The sequence below is a fragment of the Uloborus diversus genome, chromosome 1, assembly GCF_026930045.1.
Source record: "Uloborus diversus isolate 005 chromosome 1, Udiv.v.3.1, whole genome shotgun sequence".
NCBI classification, from domain to species: Eukaryota; Metazoa; Arthropoda; class Arachnida; order Araneae; family Uloboridae; genus Uloborus; species Uloborus diversus.
Genome location: NC_072731.1, coordinates 102,637,761 through 102,654,896, shown reverse-complemented (window position 1 = coordinate 102,654,896; position 17,136 = coordinate 102,637,761). Strand labels below are relative to the sequence as shown.

The following is a 17,136-nucleotide window of genomic DNA, read 5'->3' as shown; positions in this document are numbered from 1 at the left end:
TTTTTGACCTTTGTTACTCAGAAAAAAGTCGTTTTGATTTTTTTTCTTTTTCTTCTTTTTTTTTCTTTCTTTTCTCTCTTCTTTTTCCCTTTTTTTTGAGACTAACGTTTCGGGGGGGGGGGGGTTGTCCCCAAACCCCCTCCTTAGCTACGCCCCTGTATGATGTGGCTTTAGAGCTGGTTTCATTTTAATTTTGCAGTGAACCATTGTCCCTGTTTCAAAATTCGTCTACGAATTGTATCCTTTGATACCGAAAGTCCCAAGGAGCTTTGAACTTTACGAACAGTCATTTGTTGGGTAATTGCGGTACTTGCTAGTCTTTGGATCTGACGATCATCCCGTTTATTCGTCACACGCGGCCTCCCAGATCTGCGTTTTGCTTTATAATTGTAGTGACTTGATAAAACCCGATAAATAGATTTCTTTGATCTATTAATAATAGCCGAAATTTCAGGTACAAGCTTACCTTCAGCTTTCAACTGCCAAATCTTAGTTACTTCACCCGCTTTAATCTGCTCAGCTCGCGGCATCTCGACTACCAAGTGTTATCGTTGGCAGACCTTAAGTACAAGAGGTCTGTGATGTCATCTCTTTTAAATTTGCATATACGAAAAAAAATTCAGAGAAACTCGTAATAGTGTTAAAACTTTTGCAACAATCAAATTTCTATTTTTATCCAAAACAGTATTGTTAAAGCATATCAAACAATTGTATTTTGGTTATAGTTTTTCAAAAGAGTTTTTAATATGTTTGCAGACTTCTATCTGTTACTATCGCAATTCTAAATTCTACAGCTGAAGAACGCCATTGTCTAAACTTTAGCATCGCAGTGTACATCATTATCATATCTCTTAGAAAGTGAAACTACTCTTCAGTAAGAAAACTTACAAGCGCTAATCACACAGCCAAGCCAATCATTTAGGCGTTACACATTAGGTGTTTCTGTTTTGAAAAAAGTATTTGGCAACTATTCTATATTTAACACAAGAGTGCAAAAGACACTTCTCTGATTCTTTTTATTTCAAATATTCTTATGAAGGAAATTAGTACATCAAAAATAAAATGTTTATGAATAATTTTCTTTTAATGGTAGTTATTTAACATATGCTCGTAACATTTCAACACCCACAGTGAAAGAAACAACGTGACCTGTAGGAAAGAATGAAACTGACTGACTGAAAAACTGAAGAAAAAAAAAGTTTAATTTCTCCTTCAGATTCTTTAATGCATTCATTTTATTTCAATCATCATTTATTCTTTTTACTGCTACATTTTTAGGGAACTGAAAACAAAAATGAATAAATACATTACAGAAAGTTCACACATAACATAATGTGTCAGCAATAATACTGATAAGCATTTTAAAGATTCTGTAAAAGCAACAAATGGAACCAAATAAATTACAATGGATAAAAATAAATCTTTTGATACAGAATGAGAAATAAAATATTTTTCTATGCTGCTGTAAATGTTTCTTTAAAAGTATTGTTATTTTGTTGTCATTTGATTTTTTTGATTTTATGAGTAAGATCATGATTTATCAGGAAGTTTCACTGTGAGTCAGAATTGTGTATCAAGCTGGTTAGGGCCGCGCCGTCCCTATATGCAAGGTCGTGCGGCACACGACGGCGCCGTAGTCGAAAAGGCGTCGAGCTCTACCAATCAAAAATGCTCCAAATTAATCTACAACCAAAAAAAAAAAAAAAAAAAAAGAACTTTTCACTACGTCTAATAGTGGCAGTGAAATTATACTGCTCATTAAAACAATAACAACCTCGCTGCCTGTCTAAAAGAAAAAAACATTGCCTTGTTATGTCTAAACATGTTATTCAAAAGCGAAATCTTTTGCTTTTGAAGTGCTGAAAACACACGATGACATGATGCTAATTAATGCATATATTAGCATTTTTCTTCATATGTGGAGCAGTAAATGCTATTTCATTATGTCTATAGTACAGATATGTCTATAGTACATATCGTTGTACATATCGTTAGTCAAAAGCTAGAGTATACGAAGCGCAAGAAATTTGCTCTTCCCCATTTTGGTCCTTGCGGTGAAACTATTCTTCGTAATAATTCCACAGCATCATGCTGTCATACATAAAAAAAAAATTACGGTAAGCACATTTGCATATTATTTACTTTTTCTTAATATACATATATTGTAGACAATACATTAAAATTAACTTTTTTGTTTCGAGAAGTAACGGTTTGACCAAAATTAATCGATCCTCCTCCCCCCCCCCTTCTTCCCTTTTTTTCTTTAACAATTTGTGCATTAAATTTAGGAAAGAGCTTTGGACAATGTTTTAGATATTAAATTCAATGCCTTTTTTAACGATTCCGTGTTTTAGAATTAGGTATTCGTTTTACCGGAAAGGATTTCAGTTTCTGATTTTAAGGTGGAATGTCCTTTACATAATTTACTTACAATTTAGAAAATTTGTACCCTTCTGTTCCTTGGTACACCCAGAGGAGGGTAGCTCCCTTCCCTCCAAAATGCTGAGTTAAATATTTTTCAAAAATGTTCTTTATTATTGAAAAAACGCGTCTTGGGAAAACAAAGTGTTTTTTAACCAGAAAAAAATAATAGTTAAAAAAAAACACGCTTTTGTAGCAAAATGAATTAAAAAGTAAGAAATAATCTTTGGGTGATATGTGTTTGGTAATTGACCAAACACTTAATTTTAATTTAATACAAAAAAGCGTGTGGGGTGGGGGCTTATCAGTTGTCTTGAATGTTTTCTTGTTGTCCATGCCAAAAAGTTAGATCGACAGCACCCCACGGTTTTTTGTATTACATTAAAATTAAGTGTTTGATCAATTACTATCATCCAAAGATTATTTTTTACTTCTTAGTTCATTTTGCTACAAAAGCGTGGTTTTTTTTTTTTTTTTTAGTTTTTTAGTTTTTTAAATTATTTTATTTTCTTGCTTTTAGTTTATTGCTTGTTATATAATGACATTGACGAGATAATTAATTCACCTAATGATATGAATTCTGGATTGGATCTGCTGAAGAAAAATTAATTGCATTTATAAAATCAATACTTAAAAAAAACTATACTTTTAAATGTATTATATATTTTAATTAACCAAAATTCACACTGGGCAGTTTTCGTTCGCAATCGGAACCCCCTCCCACCTTTTACGAATCCAGTTTTCGTCGGATCTTTGCCAAATTTGGCACAGCGGTTCTTTGATACTTAGGAATTTTCATAGGGAGTTTTTCGCCTACCTATGTCCCTCATAGGGGGTGGGATGCGAAAATACCCCACGGAGGTTTTCCATATGCAAATTCAGTTTACGTCGGATTTTTGCAAAATTTTGCATGGAGGTCCCTTAATACTCAAGAATTCACATACAGAGCAGTTTTCGTTCACAACCGGATCTCCTCTCCTCTCACCAGGGGTTTCCTTTTACGAATCCACAGAGTTTTCGTCGAATCTTTGCCAAATTTGGCACAGCGGTTCTTTGATGGTCAGGAATTGTCATAGGGGTTTTCGCCTACCTATGGTGGGAGTGTGCGAATACACCCCACGAGGCCCGATGGGTTTTCCTTATGCAAATCCAGTTTTCGTCGGATTTTTTCCAAACATATCGCAGCGATGCTCAGGAATTCACATAACCGCCTCCCAGATGAGGTGCATGTTGAGGAAACCATGGTTTGCTTATCACGTTTACTGCTCTCCACATTTCCTACGAATTCGATGTCTTTGACACTTCCAGAGCAACAACAATATAGAGCCACAGTTTACATACAAACATGTTTTTGTTTTCTTTTGCATTTTTCTCGCGAGAAATACTGCTGTTGACGTATTAGACGCTAATCTACTTGTTGTCAAAGATCGAAAAATGTAACAACTCCCGGAAACATGTAGAGTTTCTGATAACCAAAATGACTTTTCGCAAAACAGAAAATTACCTGTAAATATATCGGCGAACCATATGGCCTTTTAATTTTCTACCACTGCCAAGGCCGTGCGGGTACCGCCAGTAGCTTAATAAGAAGAAAAGTAAAACTCACTTGCAGAGTCAGTCGGGCAGCAGTATCGAAAACTTGATGCACGCCATCGAACGTTTTGGCTGAGCATTCCAAGTAGCTATGAGCTCCTATTTTTTCAGCAAGCAATATACCTTCTTCTGGATTCACAAGGTTTGGACGGTTATCTGCTTCCCCAAAATCTCGCAAATCCTATGTAGTGAGCAGTAAATGGAATTAATATTAAAAAAAAAAGTGATTTTGGAATTATATAGTAATTAAATTTACTAGGCATTTTTTTTTCTTTTCTTTTTCCCCCGAGATTTATGCCGAAAAGATACTTGGAGAAAAGAAAAAATGACACTTTTTTTAATGAACTACACTATTTAAAAAGTAAACTCTTCAAATCAAAATTTTCTAAAAGGCTTTTCATGAAATTCCTGTGTTGTGCCTGTGTATCCCATTAACACCAGATAAACTCTGCACCTCTAAATTCCTCTTAACACAAAAAAATTCCCCTAAGAACTGTATCTTTGTGAGGCAATACATGGTTTTCGAAAAAAAGTGCAAAAATAAACTATGGCATCATCTCCAGTATAAGAGACTATAAAAGCTTTTAATTAGAAACCTGAACGTCGGTGTTTGCATAAATTTAAATGGGAAAATGTTCAGAATTACCATATGAACGCATGAGAATACCACATGAATGCAATTTATAGAAGAGATTTCAATTTTTTTTTTTTTTTTTAAATCTAACACCGGATATGACGTGAATTTTTCTCGAAAATCATGGGTAGTACAGATGCAGATCTTTGGAATTTTTTTATATACGCCTGTACTACAAGTCAAGTGGAAATCTAGAGGTGAAGAAGTTATTTGGGGTGTTCACGGAACATCTTATATACATAATATTTACTTTTTTACTTCATTTTTCTAACATGTATTGTACATGCAAAATGTGTGTCTATATACATTTCAGAGTTAGATTTTTGTAAGTTGTTCCATTTGGCATCAGCCCATCAGTTCATTACTGTGATTCACTTCCGAATATCATTAAAATAAAATTAAAACCTCTTTAGCTATTGGTTTCCATTGGAATTGTAGCCTCAGACTTCGTTTTATAACGGAACTCTAGAACCATCCGGATAGGAATAATTAAGTAATTAAGAATTGTTAAGTTAAGGAATTTGTATTGTATGTACCTTTTTGTTACCGACCAATATGACTGGAACTCCCGGGCAGTACTTTTCTGACTTCCAGAATCCATTTCTTCGAAATGTTGCTTAAGCTGTCTTGGTTATCCACAGCGAAACAAACTAATACTATGTCCGTATCTTCATATGAAAGTGTCCTTATAAGATCATAGTCTTCCAAACCTGGAGTATCTACAAGGTCGAATTTCATCTGAAAAATATAGTTCTCATGCAAAATTTCAATTTGAAATATTGTATAGCTTTAAAAAAGAAATCCATCTAGTTTTAAAAGGAGACACTTTTCTTGTAATAATAACTTTTAGGTCATAATTTATAGAGTGTTTCAGAAATAAGTCCCACATTTCAAATGTGACTAACTGAGCGATAGCAAAGCCTATTGAAAAATGTGTTTATACACATAACTCATGAACAATGATCTTTTACAATATATGTTACACACTTTGAATCACTTCATTTTGAAAATTAAATCTCCTAAATGCCCACACCTTCATATTGTATGCGTTTGTGAAGCTTCTTCACTGGGACGCCCCGGTGGGAGGTAACTGTGACCTCCCAAAATATTCATTATTCGGCAAATTTTGTCTGATGATTCGGCAAAATTTGGAGTTTTTATTCGGAAAAAATTATCATCATTCGACAAAATTTGTAGTTCCGTTCGACAAATTGAGAATTTCGAACCTCTCAAAAATTTAAGTTCATTGCGCCCCCCTGTTTCTCCTCAAAGTTCTACAATACCTTCCTGCTCAATTCATTTAATATCATCTGCGATTTCTTGGCGGATGGCAGCTATGATTACTTGTGGGTATATACAGTGGCTCCCCAAAAGTGTTCGTACACCTACGACTTTCAATTAAATAGGCCCCTATGCATTGATTAGCATTAATATTTCGGAATAGGTATTTAATTATAGGATCTATGATCTATTTTTAACAAAACTACATGAAAATTTTTAATAAAACATTAAAACTTAATTTTTTAAAAATCAAAAACCAAAAAGTGCCAGAAGTTTTATCTCACAAAGGTCTTCGTACACTTTGAAAAAATGTCAAAAAATTAGTAAATAAACTAACATTTTACTAAGTTTTTATTTAGTAGAATATCATGCAGTAACAACAACAGCTTTTAAATGTCTGGGAATAGATTTCATTTGTTTTTTTATTTCTTTTTTTGTGCAATTTCTGAGTAAGTGTTCAGCCGCACTACGAGTCTTACTGTTTCTAGTTTACTTTTCGTTTCAATGGTGTATTTTCGTAATCTAGCCACCAGATATCTACAAATATGTTCCATTAAGCTTAAATCTGGCGATTGAGGAAATATTTTCTAAGCTTAAGGACAAATTTTGAGGCACCAAACACGAACGTGTGCTTCTTATCGTTATCTTGATAAAAAACAAAGTTGTTCCGATTACCAAATTTTTGGGGCAATATTTTTAAATTGCTTTTTAAAATATTTAAATGAACAGCATAATTCATTATTTCATCAAAAAAATTCCAAATTTCCAAGTTCTGACGCTGTTATGCATCCTTGCAGAACACCTTCACCGTACTGATTAACTGATCCAACCTAAGTTATATGCAACTGATAGTTTTCCTTTTTTGCATAAGAGTTATATTTTGTTTTCAGGAAATTGCTTTTAACTGTTAAAAAAGGACATCCTAATTAGCTTGGGATAAGAGGCTAAAATGAGAGCAAAATAGCTCCAAAATTTGATACAGGTTGGAAGATAAGCTTGTTGTAAGGACAGAGAAAGGAAAGAAAAAAATAGCAAATGTTGCAAAATTTGATATTGGGGCGGCTTGTTTTAGTTCTGGAAAGAGAAATAAGTAATGTTATAAAATAGATTTCGGTGTGAGAGAAAAAAGATTCAGTTCGGATCAAACATCTTTTTTCATAAGCGTATAAAGATGAAGGTAGTTATTACGCAAAAGTGTAGGATGAGCATCGTGTTCATTTATTTACTTTATGCCGCCAGGGAGTTTTAATTTTTAAAGCACCAGTTGTCTTTGAAGTGCAGTTGAGAAGAAAGTATCACACTGCAATTATAAAAAAGGGTAACTTTTATTTATTTGGCATTTTTTTCTCTTCGGTTCTGGTGATATTTCTTTCGTCACTGTGCTAGAAATTTCAGCGCATGAGAAATGAATTTGGGAAAAATAAATAAATTGTAATAAATCTATTAAAAAACAAAAACAAATTAATGTTAATTTAGTATTTTTTGCTTTTTAATTCAAACTAGAAACAGAAATAATTTATTATTTATTCAAAGTTAAAAATAATTTTTATGCTGATTTTTTTTCTTACTAATTTTTCTTCGATAGTTATCTCTGCTTCATAATCTTGAAATGCTAATCGAACTTCATCATCCACGTATCGACCTCTGCTGATTGTGAACAGAAGTCGGGTTTTCCCACAAGAAGAATCGCCTACAATAACAAGCTTTTTCTTCATTGCGGCCATCTATAAAAAAGAGAGAAAAATAGCCAAAAGTTTACACAGGCGGAATAAATGTAAAACACAATACATTTTGCACTAAAAAAATATGTCAGAAAATGCATTTAATTTTTTAAACCCACTGGGCAATTTCATTATAAAATCTCTCTGCTTAAACATTTTAAAGAGAGTTTCAATTTTAGAGCTACGATAATTATTGACTGCTCTTAAAAGTTTTACTGAAAAAATCGATAACATAACTATTCTAACTAGCTGCAGAGGCGACTGGTTCAAGTTAGTGTACACTGCACATATTAATTCCCCTGAAATACGCCGTCTTCGGCACACTCAAGATGATGTACTTCGAGAGCTACGCCCCCCACTTGCCTAAATACTAATTAATTTATTAGTTAAAGTCGTAAGAAGATCTATGTTATCCATGATCCTTGTAAAATTTCGAATGTTTTGATACCTGGTTCGACAGCCAATTATCTACCGTTACCGAGGAATTTGAATGACATAAATATACTGCGTTCACAGGAAAGATAGACTAGATGTAAACAAAAGAATGCACCAGTTGGTGACGTCAATCACGTGTTTGGCTCAGACAAGGAACGAAGCAGATGGCGAATGCGAACACTATTGGTTTACTTTTACTGTTATTATTTCGGAGAAAATCCCCAAAAGTGGCATAGTGGCAACCTGTTTGTTTGCTTTCAGTCTATGTTTTCCGTGAGCAGAGTATAGACAGATAGGTGCGGTCGGATTTTAATATACAAGATATTTTTATGAACTTACGGAAATCGTTCGATACTCACAATCTTTAGTTAAATTTTTAGTACGCTTTATTTCGGTTACTTTTGGTTACCCAAATGACAGATAATCTAGGGTGCAAATTAATAGAGTAAGAGCCCATAAGGGCCAGACCTACGTCATAGTATAAAGGCCCGAATTTTTTGTGCATAAGGACATCACAGCAGGTAAGAAATGTTTGCTATTATTTAAGCTGAGTCGCGCTAGCTTTGGCAAGAAACAGGTAACAAAGTTGCGTCAAAAACTAAGTCATTCCATCTCAAGTGACCTCGTTGTTTCCACCCGACCATCCCCGATTTGAACGAAATTTAATAGAGGTGCAGGACATGCCTTTGAAACTCACCTGTACAAATTTTCAGCTTCCAAGACCCAAATCCTGAGAATCTAGGATCCAAAACAAAGGGGGCTCCAAAATAGTGGATCAGCTTTGTGAAACGAATTGCCATGTTTGGCAGTTTCCCCATTGGAGGTCATTTTGGAGCCCACTTTTTCTTTTCTTTTTAAGATATACTAGATCCTCATGAATTGTGTCTTGGAAGTTGACAATTTGCATAAGTTAGTTTCAAAGGCATGTCTGTACCTTTGTAGAACGTCCTCCAAATCGGTGATGGTTGGATAGGGACCACCAGGTCATGTGATATGGAATGAATCTATGATGGTTAGCTCTTTGCAGCAATTTTACGCGCACCTTTGTTACCTGTTTCCTGCCAAAGTCAGCGCGACTCAGCTTAATTAATAGCAAATCTTTCTTACCTACTGCGGTGTCCTTACGGAAAAAAATTTTGGGCCTTGATACTACGACGTAGGTCTGGCACTCATGGGCTCTTGAACTATACAGCCACGGAAAAAATTATAACGACACGATTGAACTAGTATGTTGTGGCCATCACGAAACTTTCTTCTATATTTTTCCTTTTTCTGATCCCTCCCCATGCTTGATGAGGAAGCAATATTCCTAACAAAAACAAAATTACACATGCAAAAACTTGACGACCATCCCAATGTCTGAATTATTGTAAAAACAAAACAAAGAGCGAAAATTGAAAGTTACTTTAAAAGCTTAACTTGAATTAATTACAAATATTTTATTTATTAACAAACATAAGATGGCAACAGTTAAAAATTTAAATCATTGAGATCATAGACTAATAATAAGAGTAGACCGAGCTATGGCAACCCTTTTGCTGCTCATAAACCAAACCATGTGACTGGTGGATATCCTAGCAACAGCGGGCGTTAATCGTAGCAGACGATCAACGCCAACGCGAAATAAAATAAATAGAATTGGTGGAACACGGAAGAATGATCTTTTATGGAGTCCGATTTGTAAATTTGTTATTTTAAGTTGTAAATATTTTGTTAATATAGTGAGTTTTTCCGTTTAGATAGCATTGTGCATTTTCTTTAGTCAATTTCAATAACTCTCTAACAGGGTTGGCAAAAACCCGGGTTTTTTTTTAAAAAGCCCATGGACCCACGGTTTTTTGGGGTTTTTTTAAATAAAAACCAAAAAACCCAACTAAAGATGGGTTATTTAAAAGAAATGTGGGTTTTTTGTCTTTTTTTAGGGAAAATGTGGGGTACTTGTAGCATATTGTAGCGTAAGTATATGGACAAAGCGCAAAAATTGTCTTGGGGTACAAAAGCTGGAAAACTAGTTAAAATTCAGCGTTTTCTGAAGCAAAGTATAAAAGACGACAAAACCCAAGAATGGTGAAGTTTCAGATTTTTTAGTTTTCATGATTACCAACAGTTAAGGCAAAGTTACTTCTCGAGTGAGAAAATCTATTGTTCATTTTTAATGGCTACTACTTTTTTTTTGCATTTTACTTTCCTGTGTTTCATTTTGTGATGCAAAACTACTGTAGAACCTCGAGTAGTTTTTACTCCCTTTTTACTGAATTCCAGCTTAATCAAGATATTTCTTTCAATTTTATGTTGCCAGTTTTTCTATTTCTGTGTGCAAACTAAGAAATATTAAACTTTTTCGTAAGATAATGAAAATACTGTACATCCTGTTCCGTTTTCTGCCCGACTATTTGAAAAATCTGTTAATTTCTAAAATATACCTTGTGTTTATTCGAGATTTGCGACGTGTTTGTTTGCAGGAAATAATTCACATGAAAGCCTTTTAGCTAGGGTAGTTTCCTCTGCACAATCTGCAAATATTGGGAAAATTAGACGTGACAGGACTTAGTCAAAATTATTTGAGTCCATTTATTTATCAGTTAAAGAAAAAAGTTAAATATATTTATTTAAAATCTTTGAAACATTTTTTTAATGCTGTTAAGAGTTGAGAAATACTATTTCAAAAAAATCATTTTTTATGTCCAATGTCTGTGGTGAAGAAGAAATGAAAAAGAAGTTTAAATTGTGAAAGTATTTAAATTAATTTTTTTTAAAACTTCTCAGAAAATTTAAAAAACCCCAAAAGTGGGCTAAATAATGGGTTTTTTTAAATGGTTTTTTTTTTCAAAAAAACACATTGGGTCCGACCCAACTGGGTCCAATCCGGCCAACCCTGCTCTCTAAGCAATAAAAGATGCAAGCGACCAAGAAGAATCAGCAAACGGTAAGATTTTTACCTACAGTTTCAATTTAAGATACCGATTCGTACATTTTTGCGTTAACGCAAAACGTTTACGCCATTTCGTTCACGCCAACGCTGACAGCTCCAAATGAAGTAAAAGTTACCGAAAACTGATCAAAAACTATTACTAATGTCAAAATAATGCATAACTAAAAGAAAAACAGTTCAATCTCTGCACCTGGAAGTTTTTTTTAATGAAAACACATTGTCTTAAAATACATGTCGAGTGCCAAACTATAGATATTGCTGCCATCTAGCAACCATGCTGCCAAAGTCTTCGCCAAGCCCTTCCACTAGTCACATGATACATCTATGAACCAATTTTCTTTATCAGCAAGAATGAGAAAGCTCGGTCTACTCTTATTATTAGTCTATGATTGAGATAATATTTCCTATCATTTCCATACAATTAAAATCACGAGAAATACGCAGACGACAATCTATTACGATTTATCTTTCTTATTGTTGCATTAATAAAAATATTTTTATTCGCAAAAAAAAAAAAAAAAAAAAAAAAAAAAAATCAACACCTCTTGGAGCGATCGGCGTCAAAATCGAACCAAAGCCTGTTTACATATGGATTCACATATATTCCAAATTTCAACCAGAACGTAGCATTACTTCTTGAGATAGGGTACTCAAAATGGAAAAAAAGAACGGGTGATTGCGCTACCCCCCCTTTTTAGCTGTTGACACAAAAATAAAATCAGTTCTTATACCCACTAAGGGTTACTTGCCGATAAATCTTTCTTTCATTCCGTTCATTATTTCTTGAGATACAGCAGTCACAATTGACGACAAAAAAGTTCTATAGCTCAACCCCCGTTTGAGTTATTGACACCAAAATTGAATCAGTACCTGTTCCTGTTAATGGCAACATATGGACCAAATTTTGTTTGATTCCGCCAGTTACTTCCTGAGGAATAGCAAGCACGCGTAACTCAAAAAACGTCCCATTGTTCCACCCCCTTGGAGGAATTCGCGCCAAAAACCAATGGGCACAAGTTCACATAGGGGCACATATGTGTACCAAATTTCGTTCGATTTCATGCGGTAGTTTTTGCTGTAGAGCGGCCACAAAAAACTGGTCACACACAGACGTGACACACACACACACACACACACACACACACACACACACACACATACACACAGACAGACAGACATTTTCCAAAAATAGTCGAAATGGACTCAGCACACCTCAAAACGTTCGAATCCGTCAAAATTCGAAATTCGAAAATCTGCACGAATCCAATACTTTCTTCTATATCTTAGATATAGAAGAAAGTAAAAATAATATTTCGCTTTGCAAATCACGCCGTAATTGTGAAAATCATCTGGTCCGTGCAAATAAAAGTTTTTTCATCAGAAAATACGACACATTTCCACCGAGACCCAAAAGAAACGTGTTTCTAAGCGAATTACAATCAAAGTTTCTTTTGAAACTTTGTAAGGTGAATGTGACCGTAGTTTAGTATATATAACATTGGAATGGGGTTGTTTCCTTCAGTCAAAAGTAGTACTTTTAGTCTTTGAAATTGATAGAATAAGCAAAATAATAATAATAATAATAATTAAAAATAACATGGATCCAAAAAATTCTTTCATTTTTCCCAACATTTATTTTTTAATTAATTTTTACTTTCTTCTATATCTAATATATAGAAGAAAGTATTGGATTCGTGCAAATTTTCGAATTTCGAATTTTGACGGATTCGAACGTTTTGAGGTGTGCTGAGTCCATTTCGACCATTTTTGGAAAATGTCTGTCTGTCTGTATGTGTGTGTGTATGTGTGTGTGTATGTGTGTCACGTCTGTGTGTGACCAGTTTTTTGTGGCCGCTCTACAACAAAAACTACCGCATGAAATCGAACGAAATTTGGTACACATATGTGCCCCTATGTGAACTTGTGCCCATTAGTTTTTGGCGCGAATTCCTCCAAGGGGGGTGGAGCAATGGGACGTTTTTCGAGTTACGCGTGCTTGCTATTACTCAGGAAGTAACTGACGGAATCAAACAAAATTTGGTCCATATGTTGGTATTAACAGGAACAGGTGCTGATTCAATTTTGGTGTCAATAACGCAAACGGGGGTTGAGCTATAGAACGTTTTTTGTCGTCAATTGTGACTGCTGTATCTCAAGAAATAATGAACGGAATGAAAGAAAAATTTATCGGCAAGTAGCCCTTAGTGGGTATAAGAACTGATTTTATTTTTGTGTCAACAGCTAAAAAGGGGGTAGCGCAATCACCCGTTCTTTTTTTCCATTTTGAGTGTCCTATCTCAAGAAGTAATGCTACGTTCTGGTTGAAATTTGGAATATATGTGAATCCATGTGTAAACAGGCTTTGGTTCAATTTTGACGCCGATCGCTCCAAGAGGTGTTGATTTTTTTTTTTTTTTTTTTTTGCGAATAAAAATATTTTTATTAATGCAACAATAAGAAAGATAAATCGTAATAGATTGTCGTCTGCGTATTTCTCGTGATTTTAATTGTATGGAAATGATAGAAATATTATCTCAATGATTTAAAATTTTTAACTGTTGCCATCTTATGTTTGTTAACAAATAAAATATTTGTAATTAATTCAAGCAAGGCTTTTAAAAAAACTTTCAATTTTCGCTCTTTGCTTTGCTTTTGCAATAATTCAGACATTGGGATAGTCGTCAAGTTTTTGCATGTTTAATTTTGTTTTTGTTGGGAATATTGCTTCCTCGTCAAGCATGGGGAGGGATCAGAAAAAAAAAAAAGAAAAATATAGAAGAAAGTTTCGTGATGGCCACAACATACTAGTTTAAAATGTCCGAATGCGAAGTAAATATTTTGCTCTGTGAATGGCAACACAGAATGGCATTTCATCATTTGTGATGTCATCGGCAAGAAATGTAAATAATGAAAGATAACCGGTTTAAGTAATTTTTTAAAAATGTTAAACAAATTATTTAAAAAATGGTTAGATCCTATGTTTTTAAACATGTTCTTTCAGAAAAAATACTTTTGAAATATTGGAAACGACCCCATTCTTTTGCAAAACATTACGCATTGTTCGGCTTGTGCAAGGTACATTCATGTATCTTTTAATTTCAGTAGAACTCTGTTTTTTAAGCAAGCTCCGTGAACAATTACTTGTTTTTGGCGCTTAGTAAGAGTTGAAAGCTTACTTATACGATTTTCTTGCCATACTTCTTTTAGATTCTTCAAAAAAATTATAAATTACTGTTTAAGATCTGTTACCTTCCTTGCAATTTCACATCCACTCATTCTACATTTTTTGTAAGCAAAAATTTCACATTCAGAGAGTTGTGTGATGTTCGGCCTGATAAGAAAAGAGATAAAGTGAACAATTTTTATGCGTAACAGTTTTGGGATATTGTAAATAATCTAATGCGACTAAATATACAAATTTTTGTTCCCGGTCTCAAAATTAATGTGTGTCCTTATAATGTTTTCCAAGTGGCAAACAAGTAAAGCCTCAAAAATTCATGTATTTTAATAATTTTCAAAAAATTTTAAGCAAAATTTGTTTGTATTTCATTTCATGTATTTTGATCGTGAAAATATTTGCATGCATTTCTAACCAAACTCCTAAAATTGGCGACTTTTTGCTTTAACTTATAACTTTTCCATGACTGTAATGTTTGACTGAATAAGTCACTCACGAAGTGCTCACGCACGTTCAGTGGAATCTGTAACTACAGCTTAAAGTGTGATCGTACCGTTGAACATGATCCGGAGATACACTTTTCCAACAAGTTACAAATACAAATACAAATGTGACGACCAGCAACAGGCTGTTGCCCAGCTAGGCTGGTCCTAATCAATTTATACAATTTTATTACGTACAAGTCCCTTTCGGGATTCGAGCCCAGGGTCTCAGCGTTGTAGCCAGCTGCTGAACCGACTAGAGTTATGGTAATGGCAAGTTTTCAAAATTTTGCTACCACTGCTAGTTCATAAGATCCATTAAAAATGAAATTCTGAAAAAATAAATTAATTCGACAACAAAAAACTTTAGAAAGTTTCAATAGAATTAAAAACAAACCGTCAAATAAATTTTAAAAAATTCATTAAATTCCATTCAAATGTAAAATAATTCCACCAATTCTATTTTCGCCAAGAGACCACGCTATCGCAATACAGCTTCATTCATAATTACTATTATATCATATTACTAGCCACTAAATTTATGTTCTATTTATGACTCATGATTTGCTCGAACTCAAATGTCACTTTACGTAATTTCAATTTTTATATGTTATCTTGGAAAACACCATTTGACCACCGAAAAATATATAACAGTTGAACAAATTTGCACAATTGTAGTTTAATCAATATATCCAAGTTTTAAGAAAATATCTCAATTTGTTCTGCAAGTGTTTAAAGAATTTTGAATGTTCAGAAGTAGGCCATTTTATCATTTAACTTTAAACCTAGATCTAGTAATTATGAATGAAGCTGTATTGCGATGCGTGGTCTCTTGGCGGAAATAGAATTGGTGGAATTATTTTACATTTGAATGGAATTTAATGGATTTTTTTAAAATTTATTTGACTTTTTTTTAAATTCTATTGAAACTTTCCAAAGTTTTTTGTTGTCGAATTAATTTATTTTTTCAGAGTTTTCATTTTTAATGGATCTTATGAACTGGCAGTGGTAGCAAAACTTTGAAAACTTGCCATTACCATAACTCTGGTAAATATTATAATAGTGCATATTTCTTACTGCACGTTGGAGCGTTTTTTTTTTTTTTTCGATGTTTGCTTAAGTATTATGGTACAACTATTAACGTATTGCGATTAATTACCGTCCTTTTTAAACGATATTTAGTATGACTGGAAAATCTGAAAAGGTCAACTGAAATTTATGCAAAATTATAACTTCCAGAAACATAGAATATTTACCTAACTGCAATATTTGATTTCGAAAACTTTCTATTGCCAAAAACAAATTTAAGTTAATTTTCACATATTAACAGTTAAATTTTAGGAAAAATATTTTTTTCCCATGAAGTCAGAAGTCCCTGCTTCACTTTTCAAGTAATTATTAAACAAGAGCTGTTTTTTGTCCAAAAGTTTTAGTCTTACCTGATTACAATAGTGATCTTGACAGCATTAATACGATGTTTTGCATTCAAATCGTAAAAATCGACCTTTTCCTCAATGAAGATAACGAAAACCTTATCTATATGTTCATTCTCCTGGCCTTAGATAAAATTTGATACCTTTCTTTTCCCTGTGATAATTATGCAAGTGTAAAATTTCTTTTTACTTATTCAATGAATTCCAAATCTCTTATTATTTCGTACCTAGATGGCAGTTTTAATACTAAGTAAAAACTAATTAAGTTGGTCATTTATTTTTTTTTTTTTACTTATATTTCTACGTTTAGTTAAAACTTCGAAAACGCGTGATTTCTGGGAGTATGAACCTCGATCAATAGTTTCCGTTTCTACAAAAATTTAAACTGTTTATTCTAAAAAAAACCCCGTAGTTACGCGAAAATTAAACCTTTATCGTAGACAAAATCAAGGGCGTAGCTAAGGGGGGGGGGGGGTTTGGGGACAACCCCCCCCCCGAAAAGTTAGTCTCAAAAAAAAAAAAGAGAAAAAGAAGAGAGAAGAGAAGGGAAAAAAAAGGAAGAAAAGGAAAAAATTCCAAGTGATTATACATATATATATATATATATATATATATATATATATATATATATATATATATATATATATATAAAAGAAGTAACCCCCCCCCCCCCCCCGAAAGTCGGGTCTAACTACGCCACTGGACAAAATAACAGTTTAAAAACTTAAACTTAAAAAACTCGCTTTTGTAGTAGTATGAACTAAGATTAAAAATAATAATTTTAAATATCAAATATCTCCAGCAGCAGTGGCGTAACTAGGGAGGGGGAAGAGAGAGGGCATGCATGTTCAAAATTAAAGCATCAGTGTTATCGATGCAATGACTTTACAACATCGATGTTTCGAAACATCAACCCTTTTTTTTCTGTATGGTCTTGAATAATAAACTGTAAGAAATGTTTTAATGCTGGAACTAAATTCACATAATGACCAAGTTTTTTGCATTGCCAAAGAAAAGCTAATAATA

The 17,136-nt window shown here is 33.5% G+C and overlaps 1 long non-coding RNA gene across 1 annotated transcript; it reads right to left on the bottom strand.

The window, feature by feature from the left end:
• Positions 1 to 1,056: 1,056 nt before the first annotated feature.
• Positions 1,057 to 16,160, bottom strand: LOC129217524 (uncharacterized). Its single transcript, XR_008580224.1, has 5 exons — positions 16,117 to 16,160; positions 7,498 to 7,653; positions 5,185 to 5,386; positions 4,028 to 4,195; positions 1,057 to 1,282 (listed from the first exon to the last, which is right to left on the bottom strand). It is a non-coding gene; the product is annotated as an uncharacterized LOC129217524 (long non-coding RNA).
• Between the last annotated feature and the right edge of the window lie 976 nt (positions 16,161 to 17,136).